Source organism: Tamandua tetradactyla, chromosome 10 (assembly GCF_023851605.1).
Source record: "Tamandua tetradactyla isolate mTamTet1 chromosome 10, mTamTet1.pri, whole genome shotgun sequence".
Classification (NCBI taxonomy): domain Eukaryota; kingdom Metazoa; phylum Chordata; class Mammalia; order Pilosa; family Myrmecophagidae; genus Tamandua; species Tamandua tetradactyla.
Window position 1 is genome coordinate 39,775,836 of NC_135336.1, and position 16,402 is coordinate 39,792,237.

The window sequence follows — 16,402 nt, forward strand, 5'->3', positions numbered from 1 at the left end:
AGACATTTTCTAATTCCCCTAATGTTTCATTCTTTGATCCATTGAATATTTAAATGTGCCTTGTGTAATTTCCATATATTGCAAATATTCCCTTTCTCTGTTATTGTTTTCTAGATTCATTCCATTGTAGTTGGAGGAGACACACTGTATGACTTCAATATTTTTAAGTTTATTGAGACTTGTTTTGTGACGTAATGCATGCTGTATCCTAGAGAATGATCATTGTGTGCTGGAGAAGAATGTGTATTATGTTGCTGTTGGGTGAAGTTTTCTATGTATGCCTGTTAGGTGTAGTTGGTTTATAGTATTGTCCAAGTCTTTTATTTGCTTATTGGCTGTCTGTCTAGATGTTCTACCCATTGTAAGTGGTATATTGAAGTCTTCTACTGTTCATGTAGAACCATATTTTTCTCCCTTCAAATTTGTTGATATTTGCTTCATTTATTTTGAGGGTCTGCTGTTAGATGCATGCATATTTAAAATCATGTATTTTTGTTGAATTGACCCCTTTTTCAGTATAGAGTAATTTTCTTTGTCCCTCATAAGAGATTTTGACCTAAAGTGTATTTTATCTGATATTAGTATAGCTATCCCAGCTGTCTTCTGATTATTATTGGCATGGTATATTTTTTCCATCCTTTCACTTTCAACTTGCTTATGTCTTTGAATTGAAGGTGAGTCTCTTGTAGACAGTATGTAGTTGGGTCATGCTTTTTTGTCCACTCTGCCAATTTTCTGTCTTTTGACTGGAGAGTTTAATATATGTATATTTAAAATAGCTGGAAATGCAGAACATTCTTCTTCTATTTGCTCTTTGGTCTTTGTTTTATACCTTTTTTGACCCTCAATTCTTGTATCAATGCCTATTTTCATATTTAGTTGATTTTTTTTTGTAGTGTGCCACAATCAGTCCTTTCTAATTTATTTCTATATATATATTTCAGATATTTTCTTCATGGTTAAAATGGAGCTAAAATTTAACATCCTAAACCTGTAACAATCATGTTTGATTAGATACCAAGTTAGCTTTAATAGCATATGCATACACCATTCCTATATCTACCACCTTTTTGTTCTGCTTGCTATAAATTGTATCTTATTACCTTGCACCCTCAAACTATAAATTTATCATGACTTTTTATGCATTTGCATTTTAGAAACCATAAGAAGTAGAAAAGTGAGTTTCATACAAAAAAAATACAGTACAGAAGTATTGGCATTTATAGTCTTATATATTTACCTTTACCAAAACTATTAGTATCTTTGTCTAGTGTCCTTTACTTTCAGTCTGAAGAACTTCCTTTAGCATTGCTTGTAGAGCAGGTCTAGTGGTGATGAACTTCCTCAGCTTTTGTTTATATTAGAGCATCTTAATATCTCCCTCATTTTAAAAATATCGTCTTGATGGATATTGAATTTTTGGTTTACATTTTTTTTCTTTCAGCACTTTAAATATTTTCTCCCACTTCCCTCTTACCTCCATGGTTTTTGATAAGAAATCAGATTTTAATCTCACTGGAACTCCCTTGTATATATGTTGCTTTTCTTTTGCAGTTTTCAGAATTCTCTCCTTGTCTTTGGCATTTAAGTTTGACTACTGAATGTCTCAGTATGTTTCTCTTTGAATTTATCCTGTTTAGGCTCTGCTGGGGTCTTCATGTATTTTGTTAATTTGGGGTAGTTTTCTGCCATTATTTCCTTGAACGTTCCTTTTACCCTTTTCTGTCTATCTCTTCTTTCTGGGGCTCCCAAAATGTGCATATTTGTATGTGTGACAGTTTCTCAGGCTTTGTTCAGTTTTCTAATTCTATTTTCTTTCTACTTCTCAGCCTGAATCATTTTTATTGTCTTGTATTCTAGTTTACTGAGTCTTTCTTCTGCCATCTCCAATCTGCTATTAAAACACACTAGGGAATTTTTTCATTCTGTTACTATGATCTTCAACTCCAGGAATTCTGTTTGCTTCCTTTTAAAAAATTTCTATTTCATTATTGGTATTCTTGAATTGTTCATACATTGGTTCCCTGATATTCTTTATTTCTTTCTCTGTATTTCCCTTTAACTTATTGAGCATATTGTGAATCGCTTTTAAAAATTTTGTCCAGTATTTCCTGTTTCTTTGTCTTATAAGCTTTTGTTGCATACTATGCATTTTAGCATTTTAAATGTTAACTTTGTTATTTAATATCTGTACTGTCTGTTTCTCATGTTTGTGTCTAGTAAGTATGTCAGAGATTTCATTGAATGCCAATTGCTGATAAAAACAAACAAAATGAAGCAAAAAGTACCTTTCACATTCTTTGTAAATTGGCTCTGCTTTGGCTGCTGGTCTCTGAGTTTAGCCCTCCTATCAAGAAGATCAGCCTGAGGTGAATGTGAAGTACATAGTCATCTCTGTCTTATCTGCGACTGCATGGAGCCACCTTCTTGTCCTGGGCTTGTGCTTGCTTGTGGTCTTAGGCATTCCCTTTACAGGAATTTGAATGCCCCTTTACTCCCCAGGAAATAGACTTTCTCCTTCTCCTGGTGCTCTATTGCATGACTTAATGCAGATAATCCTTTGCCCCAGGCTGCTTTGACTTGTTTCTTACATTGTTTTAGCTATTTGTAAGCTGCTGCTTCTTGCAGGAGAAGTTCTGGGAGGCAAAATCCAAGATAAATTTCTTGGTTCAGTCTTTCAGGCTGCCACCTGAGTGGTTACTATGCTCCTTCTTGAGCAGGGCCACGGACCGCCTATGGGAGCACTAGATGGCCCTGTGCTGTGCTGGGAAGGGGGTTGAGGGAGGGGCTAGCAAGGTCATCATGAGATTCACCTACCATTTTTAAAGCTGTGTTTTCTGGATTCAGCACTCACCCAGTTATTGCAACTCTTTAACTGTTTTTCAGAGTTTTGAGGAATGTGGCTCAGCCAGTTATGGCTGGTTGTTCAAAGAATCTGTTGGGGAATTACACCCTGGATTGTCCTATGCTGCCATCTTGGTTGAATGGCTCCTATCCTTTCTTGTCTCTTAACTTTTTGAGCCTCAATTTTTTACATCTTTAAAGTGAAATTTATAATCTTATCTGTCTTTGCAATATCAGAGGGTTATTGTGAAGAGAAAATAAATCAGTATACATAAAAGTACTTTAACAATTATAATGTACTACATAGATGTTTACTTTTTTTTCTGTATGTTGTATGGTGGGGATCACATTTCATTCTTTTTCCATGCAAGTATCCCATTAATGCAGCACCATTTGTTGAATTTTGTTTGTCTTTTCTTTCTTTCTTTTCTTATTTGTTTGTTTATTGGGAGGTGCATGGGCTGGGAATCGAACCCGGGTCTCCCACATGGCATACACAAATAATACCACTGAAATACCCTTCTACCCCATAGATGCTTACCTTTATTAAAATCAATGGTCAGCACATGAACAGGTCTGTCTTTTCATATTCAAAAAGCAACTCTTCCTCACTTTCAGGGGAATGTCACCTCCATAGATGGGCTTTAAAAGTGCTGTTGATGAGCCTTATAATAACTTCATAGGAATTTTAACCTGACATCTGGTTCCTTACACAGTTGCTTCTTTGCTGGTTACACAGAATTTTTTTCTGAAGGGCTCTGAGTTACTTGCTAAATGAGCTTTTTTCTTTTCTTTCTTTTTAAAAACCTATCTGTATTTTCCTAACCCATAACGTTGTCTCCTATGTCTCATAAGCTGGCTCCAAGGTACGTCCTAAGTTGCAGTTCAGAAAATGTTTTAAGTGATGGCAGCCTCATCAGAATAAGTACAGAATCTCCCTTGGTGACCAAATGGAAGGACAAAGTTGGTTTAGATGCATGAATCTTTATGAGCTTTTCTTGTCCAAGATTAGTCTCCTTACTTTATTGGCATATTTCATTACAGAATGAGCCACACAGACTATACATAAAGGAAATGTTGCTGCCAGTATGAAATCCACAGAGCTTAGGATACTTATAGGCGTAATCTTGTTAATCTTCATTATATTGTAAGTCAAAGTATTAGTCTAAGAGGAAAGTGTGGCAAAATTCAGTTTTATTCTGAGTCTGTGTTTTTAATACCTTGTTCTATGCAACTCTTGGTTGAATATTCCCTAAGTCCTAGTACATTACAAAAAGTATATTATGGCTGAATTAGGACCAGTGTTCTTAATCGAGAAAGAGCTATTAGTCAATATATCAATTAGGGCATCAAGTTTACACCCTGTTGTCAACTGTAATTGTTTATTGCCTAACTAAGTCCTCCTTAATTTATTATAGTCATTAGTGTCTGTTGGCAAAGGAGAATGTGCTTGAGTTTTACAAGGGCATGTGGTTAACAGTTTTCTGTCTCTGAGCTGCAACCTGTCTCACTTGATCTTTTCCTCTCACACTTAACACAGGACTGAGCCTCACTTAAAACATAGTTTTAAGATATAACTATATAGTTAAGGATATAGTTTAAGATAACTATATCCTTCATTGTAGAATTATAAACAGGCATAGGTCTTTCTAGTCTGTGTCTTAGCTCTCAATGTTATAAAATGAGAACATGGGATTTGGTGATCTCTAAATTATCCCATAGAACTAAGATTCTGAGTTAATAAGAACCTTTTAGTACAAAGGTTAAGGTAATAATGACAAAAATAAATATCCCAAATTAGGGAATTTGGGGCAATTAGTTATTTGTCTATTTTCAAAACTACCTAAATCAGTTTGAGAGTAAGTAACTTTTAAAAATTTTTTTCTTGTAAAATATAACATATATACAAAGCAAAGAAAGAAAAAGCAATAATTTTCAAAGCACACTTCAACAAATAGTTACAGAACAGATCCCAGAGTTTATCATGTGCTACCATTCCACCATCTCAGATTTTTACTTCTAGCTGCTCCAAAACCCTGGAGGCTAGAAGGTTTATTAATTTAGTGATTCATCAGTCATGCTTGTTTGTTAAGTCCTGTTTTCTCTGTTGTACTTCCTCCTTCTCCTCTGATCCCTCTCCAAATCTATAGGGATCTTTAGGCAATGCCCGTTCTGATTTTTTCATGTTGAGAAGGGGTGTCAACACTACATAGAGGTATGTAATCAATCGATAATCTTAGAGAGGCTGGACCCTATGGTTTAAGGATTTATCTGACCTAGGAACCCTTTGGGAATTATAAATTCCAGGGAAACAAATTTAGTGCATGAAACCTTTAGAGTCTTACTTTGAGCCCTAGGTGTTCTTAAGAGTCAACAGAAATAATGTCGGTTGGTGTTTAGCAAACCATGACAGTTAGCACTATCTAACTGAAGCTTGCATAAGAGTAGCCTCCAGAATAGCCTCTTGATTCTATTGGATCTCTCTTGGCCACTGATACCTCATTTTATTACATTTCTTTTCCCCCTTTTGGTCTGGAAGGCATTGTCAAGTCTACAGTGCCAGGGCCAGACTTATCCCTGGAAGTCAAACCCCATGTTAAAAGGAAAATTTTCACCCCCGAATGCCATGTCCCACATTGGGAGAAGGGTCATGATTTTCCTTGCGGAGTTGGGCCTAGAGAAGGAGAGGCCACATCTGAGCAACAAAAAGAGGTTTCCCAGAAGCAACTCTTAGGCTCTGTTATAGGTAGTCTTAGCTTCTCTCTTACAGAAATAAGTTTCATAAGGGCAAGCCTCAAAATCAAAGGCATGGCCTATTTTTTTGGGAGTCCCCAGTAGTTGAGAGAGTATCCTGATTTTCCTAGATGGGAATGTTTAATATGTATGGCACAATTATACATATAAAATATATATACATATTTTTCCCATTAGATACTCAAGGGTAAGAGTCAATAACTGTTTATGAATTAGTGTACAGAATTGCTGCTACAAAAATTTAGTTCTAGTATACAAAGAACCTGGGAGTCCTCTGACCACCTCAGTATTGGCTTTCAAAAACAAAAATAGAGAAAGAGAAAGTGAGAGAGAACTTTTGCTACGTGATTCAGCAACATGTATTGGGAGAGGCAGGAAGTATTCACAAATCTAGACATCATTAAGGAGAAAGACTGTTAAAGAAGAATTGCTGCATGTGCAGAGGCAGATCCAGATTTGTGGGACCTTTAGCTTATTCAATTGTAAAGACTCTTTTTAAGGGAAAAATGCTAAATTAGGTATTGAAATACATATTTATTCAGAAGCATATATAGTGAGAGGTGAGTATTTATTTAGAATGCCCATAATTTCCTCAACATCATCCAACACAAGAAAGTTCAGTGGAGAAAATTAGGAAAGAGTCTGTGGTCTTTTCACAGCTAAAATATTATGCATTTGAAAATTTTACAAAAACTAATGGCCAGTGGTTGCATAAGTGAATATCTTTGTTCTTTAGGTAATGTGCATGGAAGTATTATGTGTTCAAGGAGTATGATGTTTACAACCTAATCTCAAATGTTTAGTAGATAGAGAGGTAGATAATAAAATGAAACAAAAAAGGTAGCAAAATGTTGAAATCAGTGGATTTGGATATTTTTCACATGGGTTATGCTGGAGTTCTCTGAATGGATTTTGTATTATTTTTGTAGCTGTCAGGTAAGTTTGAAATTATTTCAATGTAAAAAGTTAAAGAAAAAAATATGAACATATGAACTTATTGTTAAAACTCACCCAAAGCCCACAGAACTTACCCAAAACTCACCCAAAGACCACTGAAAGTGGTCTGTAAAAGTGAAGAGCTCAAACTCTGAAGCCTCTTAGTTTACATCCACTATTGTAAACATGTCTAGAATATTCCAATGCATAGTTCATTTGGAAGTTCCTTTAAACAGAAAAAAAAGCTTGTGCAACCATTAAAAGAATGAACTATATATATAAACAATCATTAAAATTCTAGGATACATTGTTAAGTGAAAAAAAAAAGGCATGTAGATATTATACATAGCATGATTCCATATATGTAAATAACAACCAACATTGAAGTGGTTTGTATATGTTGTGTGTTTTATGTGTGATACCCACTTGAATCATATCAAATTCTTAACAGTAGTTAGATTTCAGGGGTGTAGTAAATTGTATGGAATGATAAGGTATTATCTGGATTTGCATAATAAATAAAAATCATCTATTATATGTAGATCTCATCCTTAACAAAAACTGCATGTCCCTCCATTATCTCAATTTCAAGCATTACACTCTTACATTCATCATTGGCCTTCTTTCCAGTTTGCTTCTTCTAGAGCTTAACTCCAGCCCTTTTCACCTACCAAGATTTACAAACATCCCATCATTTCAAGGCCTTCATTCCCTTCATTTCTCCATTTATATTCTTTCCCAGTTTAAATTCCAAGATCCATTATTACAATCACTCTTGTACATACACCTTAACTGCCCTACCACCTCTTACTTTGACATACTCATTTGGCAGAACTTCATGGCTGCTTGAATCCAACTCTCCTCCTACACAGCCCCTGCAGCCAAGCAGCTGAATGTGGCTGGAGACAAACCATAAAACTCATGCTGACTGGTCTCATTTTAAATTTCTCACTTAACCTTAGGGGGGCTTTTAGTGGACTCCTACTACATTTTCCTAGTTCGTGCATTCTCCCACATGCCTAGGTGACTCTTACATATTTTTTACTCTGTCCTCAAACCTCCATTCTTCCTCCACCACCCTCATTCTCAACTTAATGACCATGCTTACTATTTCATTGAGAAGACAGAAACATTCAGGGAAAATAAAAACCTTCCACAAGCTCCCGTCACCGTATCTACCCACCTACCTGCACTACATCCCTGTGCTCTGCCTTTTTCCTGTGGATGAACAACCAAGTCTACGCCCAGCCCCTTTTAATCTGCTTAACCACATGTAAGAACCCACAGTAGGCACAGTACCGAAGGGCCACAAAATCCATGAAAATGTCTTAATAGCCTTTAAAATCAAAAGGAAAAATATGACCTTTTACATCAAAGGAACTGTTTCAATCTATAATGTTTATGTATCCAGAATAGTCTTTCTCTCTCTCTTTTTTAATGGAGGAAAGGAATCATGAAGGTAAAAGTGCTTAGGGCCCCCCAAGTCATAATGTGGCCTTTGTTTCTCCAAGAACATCAGTGCCCCCCCTCTGATATCAGTCACCCCTACAGCAAATGTGTTGCATTTTTCCCCACCTTACAGAAACCCTCTCTTGAGTCATGTTCTCTTCCAATGACCCTAGAATTTTTCTTTTTTTTTTTTTTTAAAAATTTGACAACAAAACTTAAGCAAGTTGTCTGTATTTACTGTCATCAGTGCCTCTTCTCTCATTCTCCTTTCAACTGAGGCTTCTATGCCCTCCACTCTACTGCCAATGTCCAGGGACCTCCATGACACTAAATCTGATGATCCGTTCTCAGTCCTCCTTTTACTTCACTTGACAGTAGCATTTTAAATAGTTGATCTTTCCTTCCACTTAAAATACTTTCTTCACTTGGCTTCTAGGTAGGGAGATCATAATTTATCATCAAAATAAGGATATTTTGAGAATGAAAGATGGGCACTACTAATAGTTACACTGACACAGGTATCAACTAGGACCATCTCAGGCAAACTGGAACATATGGTCATTGATCTTCTAGGGCAACACATTTCCTAGTTTTTCTTCTAACTCACTGGCTATTCCTTCTCAATCTTCTTTGCTGTCCTCCTCTTCTACCCAACCTCTAATTATTGGAGTGCCCTGGAGCTCAGTCTCTGGACTCTTCCCCTTCCCTCTCTTCTTCTTTTCTGCACTCTTTCAGGGTTAGTTTCCAACACGGGCATAGCTGTACTGCTTGTTGAACTTGGAAACACTTCCATTTGGGTTAGTAAAGAGCTTCTGTTGGAATCTCTAGCATCCTTTCCTGTCATCACTCTAGCCTTGCTCAGGGATCCTCCAACCTACCCATGATCTAGTTATTAATAGATAAACTCCTGGTACAGCAGTGGCCCCTTAGTATTGTACCCCATCCCCTTCTGGTTTGTTAACTCCACCACCATACTGGTTGCTACATATTTTGATTATGAACTCTTGAATGTATAACCTTTGCTTCACTTACAGGGCTTTTAGTGAACTCCAATTTTTATCACCATCCCAGACCTTTTCCCTGAATCCCAGACCAGTATATCCAGTTGCCTATCCAGTATGATTGCTTTGATGCATAAGGGATATTTTGAACTTGAAATGCCCAATTTCCTCTCCAAAGTTGCTCTTCAAATAGTGTTTCAAATTCAGGACATCTATTCAATTGCTCAGGCCCCAAAGCTTGGAGTTTTATTTTGTTTTAACTTCTTTCTTTCTTTCACACCTCAGATGAAAATAGTGTTGGCTGTACCTTAAAAATATATATGCCAAAAAATATATATATATATATATTCACGCCACTTCTCACTCCCTCTGCTGCTGCCACTATCCACCATCATATCTTACTCTGACTACTGCAGTAGCTCCTAACTGTCTCCCTGCTTCCACCTTTGCTCTTTTCTAGTTATTTTCAACACAGCAGACAGAATGATCCTTATCAAACATAAAATAGCTCGTGACACTTCTCTGCTCAGAACTAATCCATTTTACTCACAATAAAAGTCAAGATCTTAGGTATCTGGCCCACCAACACCCACCCATTATTCCTGACCTCATCTCCTACTCCTCCCTTTCTACTCCAGCCACCTTGAATGCACCAGGCCTTGACACTTCTTTCCTCCCACTGCTTGGACTGCTCTTTCCTGTAGTAGTCATAGTTCTCCAGGTAAACAGAACTGATAGGATATGTGTATGTGTGTGTGTGTAAATATTATGATATTTTTTTATAGGAATTGGCTTATATGACCATAAGGATTGGCAGTTCCAAATCCCATAGTGCAGGCCACAAGTTGGAAACTCCAATGAAGGTGATGCTGAAGTCCCCGGGAGAAACTGGCTGGCTGAAGTACAGATAGAAATTCTTCTTTCTGATGGCTAAATCCTCTGATTGGATGAGGAGACTCTGCTCATTGCTGAAGGCAGTCTCCTTTAGTGATTGTAGACATAATCAACCATAGATGCAATCAACTGACTAATGATTTAAATCTGTGAAACATCCTCACAGTGACAGTCAGGACAGTGCTTGCTTGCCCAAACAACTGAACACTATAACCAAGCCAAGGTGACACATGAACTTAACCATCACATTTCCCCGGGATGCACGTGGCTGGCTCCTTACCTCCATCAGGTTGTCAAGTAAACGTCGCCCTCTCAGTGAGACCTTTCTTTAATGTCATTTAACTTTAATGCCCTTCTCTGTTCCCCTCCCTAGCTTGATTTTTCTCCATAGCACTTATAACCATCAGACACACTATAGAGTTTACTTATATGTTTGTCAGTTTTGTTTCATTACTGTTACTGCAGGGTCTGGGACAGTGCCTGGTATGTAGTCAGTGCTCGGGAATTATTTGTTCAGTGATATCATAATTAGAAAAAATTACTAATTGTTAATTGGGAAAAATATATACTATTATTGAATTTAAATTAATTATTAATTAATATGCTGTAGGGAAGATCTCCAAAAGCAGAGCAGCTGGTTATCCACAACCCTGTTCTAGATCTTTTATAGAGAGGTAAAAAAATACATAACTTTGTATATTGTTGGGAAGCTTATATACTCAAAGCTACAATGTGCAGATTGCACACTTAGGCTCCTCACGGAAGTCTGAAGCATCGAGGCCAAGGACACTGTGTTCTCACGTTCACATCCACCTACGCCAGTCTCTGCTCACACTACCAAATTCAACATAATGCGGAGGCTACAGAACTCTTGCTGGCAAACCCACTTCTCTCAAATAACATTACGAACTGAACTAACGAAAAGCAAGAACTCAGGCCCCTCTATTGTTCAAAGGAGACTGGAAATAGAAGAGAGTTAAAAAATGAACTGGAGCCTTGGGGCACCGTGAAGGTTTTCTCCTCATCGTTTTCTTTTCTTGTGATTCTTAGCCCGATTCTCTTCATGAAATTCACTAATTGGGAAGTGCATCGTGAAACCCCTTCTTTTTGTCAGCTTTAATTCTCTTGTGTAGACATGTACTTATCTTTTCCTCTATCCACTTAAGAACGGTTTAATTTACCAAGCTAATCAGGAAAATACAATCATAAAACTAAAGAGGCATTAATAATTCTAGTGGGTGTTTTCTAGTGATTTTAGAACGGTGGCCTCTCAGGAGTCTCTTTAACATGCCAACACATAGAGATAGTCATATTATAACCCCCTGGAAACCTTTGCAACTCTGTAACTGAACATTATTCACTTCTCAGCCTTTCTAGAGAAATCTTCAGAGAACATCACTTATTTGCAAAGAGATGGGAATTACTAACCTTCCAACTGCAGAAAAATCAAGAATCATCTCAAACCTGTTTTCTTTACCTGTTAGAAAGGAGCTCAATTTTGTAACTTACTCAGGATTGAACGTAACATCAGAAAATTTAAAAGAAAGAAGAAACTTAATTTTCCTTACACTCTATACGTAGTTTGTGTATAGCAGTGATTCTCAAATTTTCCCTTTCCTTCCTCAAAATAAGCAATAAAATAATTAGTGTTAGGTTTTTAGTATTTTCATTTTGCAATAATTCTTCCTATGTTTGCTCTAGGAGTTAGGATGAAAAATAGAGAGAGGTATTAATTCAATTTATTATGAAAAAGACACCTATTAGTCATTATTCAGCAAACTTATAGGGGAAAGTAAGAGTTGGGAAATGAAGCAAACATGCCATATTTAAGAAAACTTAACTAGAAGAAATGGTTGTTATTTTGAGTTATGATGCCCCTTGTTACTTAATTCTTACATGGCTATTTTTATTAATACATTTTCCTTTTGCTTCCAGTTTGAACAGCACTAGATTAGAAATTTTGGCTTAGAAAAAATGGTTTCATAATCATAAGTGGGTATATAGTAAGAGAAAATAACATTTTTTTTATCCTTCAATTTTCTCATCTGCCTTGTATATAAACTCACAAGCATTTGGATAAATGGCTACAGGATTTAAAAATATTTTTTTCAATGTTATCAACATGCTAATAATGAATCAGAGGGCTCATGGTAAAATAAATTATGTAAAATGACAGAAGAAGTCAGTGATACTTTTTTGTCACTGTTTGGTGCTTTCTTCACTAGTTTAGGAGTCAGAGTAGAAATTATTTGGTAGTTACACCAGTATCAGAACTCACTTTACTAATCAAATACAGAACAAAACAAAATGGACAAATATTTGAGAATGTGATTTCTTGGTATCTAATCTGGAAAATTCTATTCTGTGAAGGATTCCAAGGCCCAGTTTGGATATTTCTTTTATGAGTGTTTCAAGAAATATTTCTAGTTAATTGAAAAATTCATGACTACAACAGAAACATATATTTGAAGTGCAGTATAATTCACAGTGTAGTTTTCTGTCTACTGCATCATTGGATTCTCATAATATCTGCCTGATTGTAGACAGGGCAGTTGAGTTACACTTGTTTCATAATGGAGATAACTAAAAGAAGGGAGCTAGACAAAGCCAAGGTCACAGACCTTATAATGATGGAGTCAGAGTGTGAATACAAATGATCTGGCTCCAAATATTGCCAAAATGTGTGATCTCTTCTCATTTAAGCTAATATGATTGTAATGGTGCTAACTCTGAGGTAATTTAGGCAAAAACAGCTTATTTTGGAACCTAAATTACTCAGATAATTGGCTGGAAATTCTTGATTGCTTTGCAAAGTAAGACATGACCTGTCACTGAGGAGAAAACCAAAATGTCACTTCTAAAAAATATGAAAATTTTCTTCCCCTATTTCTGAAATATGTAATCTGAGAAATGTTTCTTGAGGCAGTAGCTCCTGAAACATTTTTATCAGAGGATATAATCTCTCCTCTGAAATGCAGACTTCATTAATTCTTCACATCTTGCTATTTTCCTCAGGACTAAAGAATCTAAAGTTCTAGCTTGTCCTCCCTAATGATATACAAGGTACTGTTTAATAGTATCAAAAAGTGTATTAAACTGCTTCTCCTATTTCTCAGGCTTTCTTCCTAAATAATTATCTGAGGTGAGTATGTGTATGTTACTAACTTATCTAAATAAACACATAAAATAGTCACAATATTATTATATTAAATACTAAGCCAACTCTTCTAGTGGTACAGATCTCTTAGTATGAGATCACTTTGCCCATGTGAGACCATTTTTCCATTAAGGGTTTATGAGTGTATTTATTTGTGCTGTAGAGGAGCTGTTAAATATCTACCAATTATTCCTTAAACTTCGCATATATATACACAAAGTTCCTTATTCACCAAAGAGTTAATCTGACAAGGAAAACTTCGCCGTGCAAAATGCTGGCTTTAAGTGGCTGGTCTTGGCATGTCCCAGATGGGTATAGAAAGCACTCGCCCACACACTCACAAGCTTCCTGCAGTAGGAAATTCTGCAGCAAATACAGTTGAAGGTGTTGGGTAGAACAGGTCTGGGAGCCCATGGTTTGGAGAGAACCTGACAAGTAATGGGTACTCGATAAATATTTGTTGAATAAATGCATGGAGGATACACTAACTGTGATTTGAAGCTCTCCATGAAATGTCTCTATCCCTGAATAACTTGTACAGTCATCATGTCTAAAGGATGTAAGTAGTTATAATTTAGCCAAAAGCATTAATACAGATTCAGAGAGAGAGAGAATAAAGAGGTATGACTAATAAAGTGATTGAAGCTGATAAGAGAGAAAGAAACTGGAAGTGTGATAAGCTAGAACTAGATGCCCCTGGATCAATGGATATTCAGGCCAGTGTAGAACAGTTCACCAGACACTATATGTAAAGCACTGGTACATAGTGTGAGCTATTGGGACTGCAGATGTTTGAAAGTCAGAAAGCAGGTTAAACTTAAACAGGATTTCAGTTACATTTTCAAATAATATACTCAGTATGTTTCCAGAAAACTTTTCAGGTTAAATTTCTCTAAATTTAAAGTAATGTGTTAATCTGAAAAAATATATAATAAATACATTATGTTTTCTTCTGTTCCCAGATTTTCTGGTTATTCTCTTTGTATACAAATGGACCTATGATTTAAACATATTACATGTATTATTTCAAAATGTGACTAGCTTGCTATTTAAAAATAAATTTCTCCTGTGTCCTGACTTTTCAGATACACTAGAGAAGTTATGGGAACACTTGTTGACTCTTGAGAGTACCTAGGGATTGAACTGCAGTGCTACAAAGGTTTCATGCACTAAGTTTGCTTTCCTGAAATCTATAATTCCCGGAGGGTTCCTATATCAGTTAAATCCTGAAACCCAGAGGGACCAGCCTCTCCAAGATTATCAATTAATTACATCCTCTCCTTTAGTGTCGACACCCCTTTTCAACATGAAAATGTCAGAATGGGTGTTGCCAGGGATCTTTATAGCTTGGGAGAGGGATCAGGGGAGAAGGAGGAGGTATAACAGAGAAAATGGGATGTAACAAACAAGTATGACTGCTGAATCACTATATTAACATTCCGTCTAGCCTCCAGTGTTTAGGAACACCTAGAAAGACAAATCTGAGATGGTGGAATGGTAGCCCATGACAAACTCTGGGATCTGTTCTGTAACTACTTGATGAATTGTGCTTTGAAAATCACTGCTTTTTTTCATTCTTTGCTTTGTATATATATTATATTTTACAATAAAAAATGTAAAAAAAAAAATAAGAAATCTAACCTTAGACGTTAAAAAGTTATGTAAACAGATTCCTAAGGAGCTTCAGTCTAACAGATGAGAAGGATATGGGGAAAAACATCATTACACAGACAGCCACGATGGAGGAATGTGCAAAGAACAGTAGTGGCCACTTAGAGAAGAGAGATTATCCCCTTTGGGTGTGTGGCAATGGCTCAAGGAAGAATTCATAGGTGTGGTGCTGTCTGAGCAGGGGTTTGGGCAATGAATAGGAATTTACCCAGAGGACAAGGTAGGGAAGGAATTCCAGGTAGAGAAGGGGCATAATGCAAGAACATAGAGGCAGGAGACATCATTCTGTGTTCAGAGGGCTACAGCTAGTTTAGTATTGCTCAAAGCTTTAATGAGAGAAAATGAGTTGCTGGCAAAGAGGGTAGAGATGTAGTCAGGAGCCATAACGTGTAATATTTTCTTTTCCTTGTTAAGGAGTCTAACCTTATCCTGTAGAGTTAATGCTGGAATCAGCTAATGATTTTAAGTGAGGAAATAATTTGGTCAGAGATGTTGAGAATAGGCAGCAGTCTCCAATTCTTGCACAGCCTCTCAACAGCCCTATGATTCAAAAGCAGGTTAAAAAGAGAGAAAAAAAAATAAGTGGAAGTGAGAACGTTATACGCAGATTAAATTTATTTGTTTAAAGACTATGCATGATTATCCATGCTCAGTGCTTGAGGTCAAGGATGGAGGAATAATGCCCTATAACTTTCCTACTCTCAAAAATAGTAGAACTTGGGCAATGCAAAGGTGGCTCAGTGACTGAATTCTCCCCTGCCACGCCAGGTTCGTTTCCCAGTGACTGCCCATGCCAAAAAAAAAAAGTAGAACTTGCTCTAGAATAATCCATCATACACTCTTCATTTCTTTCTTTCTCTTTTTTCTCAAATGTCAACAATGGGCATAGGCATGGGGAGGACAGGAAGGGAAGGAGTGGAGGAATGGTAACCTTAGTTGGGAACATCCATTTTGCCTCTTTAAGCCTTTTGCTATCAGAACAGGTGTTTTTTACAGTATGGAAAACCAAAATTCAAAGATCAGCTACAGATCTTATTTTAGGAACCTTTTCTAATCCTTTCTGCCACCAAATCTTTGTGTTTTGTTTTTTTTAATATTAGAGTTCTTGCCAGTTAACATTAGCGGAAATAGTAGTGTTTCACCCAATTTCTTTCCCCTTCTAGGAGGGAAACTAGATAACAATCGTATGTCCAGCAGATGAGCAATCAGAAGAGGAAACTAAGGCTAATCACCCCTTTACTGTTCACTTATTGTGATTGTTGAATTATTTTCATTCCTCGACTCTTCCTGTACTGGACCCATGTGGTCCGGATGGTAGAAAGGATGCTGGAGGAGAAAGAAGGTGGCTCTCTAATTTCTTTGGGTCTGTTTTCTAATCAGGAAAATGAGGGATTATGAGTATGTTAGTGTTTCTCAGAGTTCTACTTTGCATCAGATTCACCTGAAGTTTCCAGAATTTACAGATTCCGACAGCTGAGTGGAGGAGATCCTGTGGACTCTGTTTGAGACATGGGGTACAGCCTTGCTTGTCGGGTGTCTTTGAGCAAGTTATTTCAGGTCTCCAGTAGTTCATTTTTCTCATCTGTAAAGCAGGAAGAATAATATCATCTACTTCATATTGTCACTGGAAGGTGTAAAATGATAAAATGCTTTAAAAACAGCAAGCACATTGCCTGCTACGTCCTAAGCATTCAAA

The 16,402-nt window shown here is 36.7% G+C and overlaps 1 long non-coding RNA gene across 1 annotated transcript in view; it reads right to left on the minus strand.

Annotated features, from left to right (window-relative positions):
• LOC143648437 (uncharacterized) overlaps nt 1-16,402 on the minus strand; it is a 51,671-nt gene that overhangs the window by 34,143 nt on the left and 1,126 nt on the right. Inside the window, exons 2-3 of the long non-coding RNA XR_013158550.1 lie at nt 16,148-16,288; nt 15,130-15,246 (exon numbers count right to left, since the gene is read on the minus strand). This is a non-coding gene — a long non-coding RNA (uncharacterized LOC143648437). The remainder of the gene's footprint in view (nt 1-15,129; nt 15,247-16,147; nt 16,289-16,402) is intronic.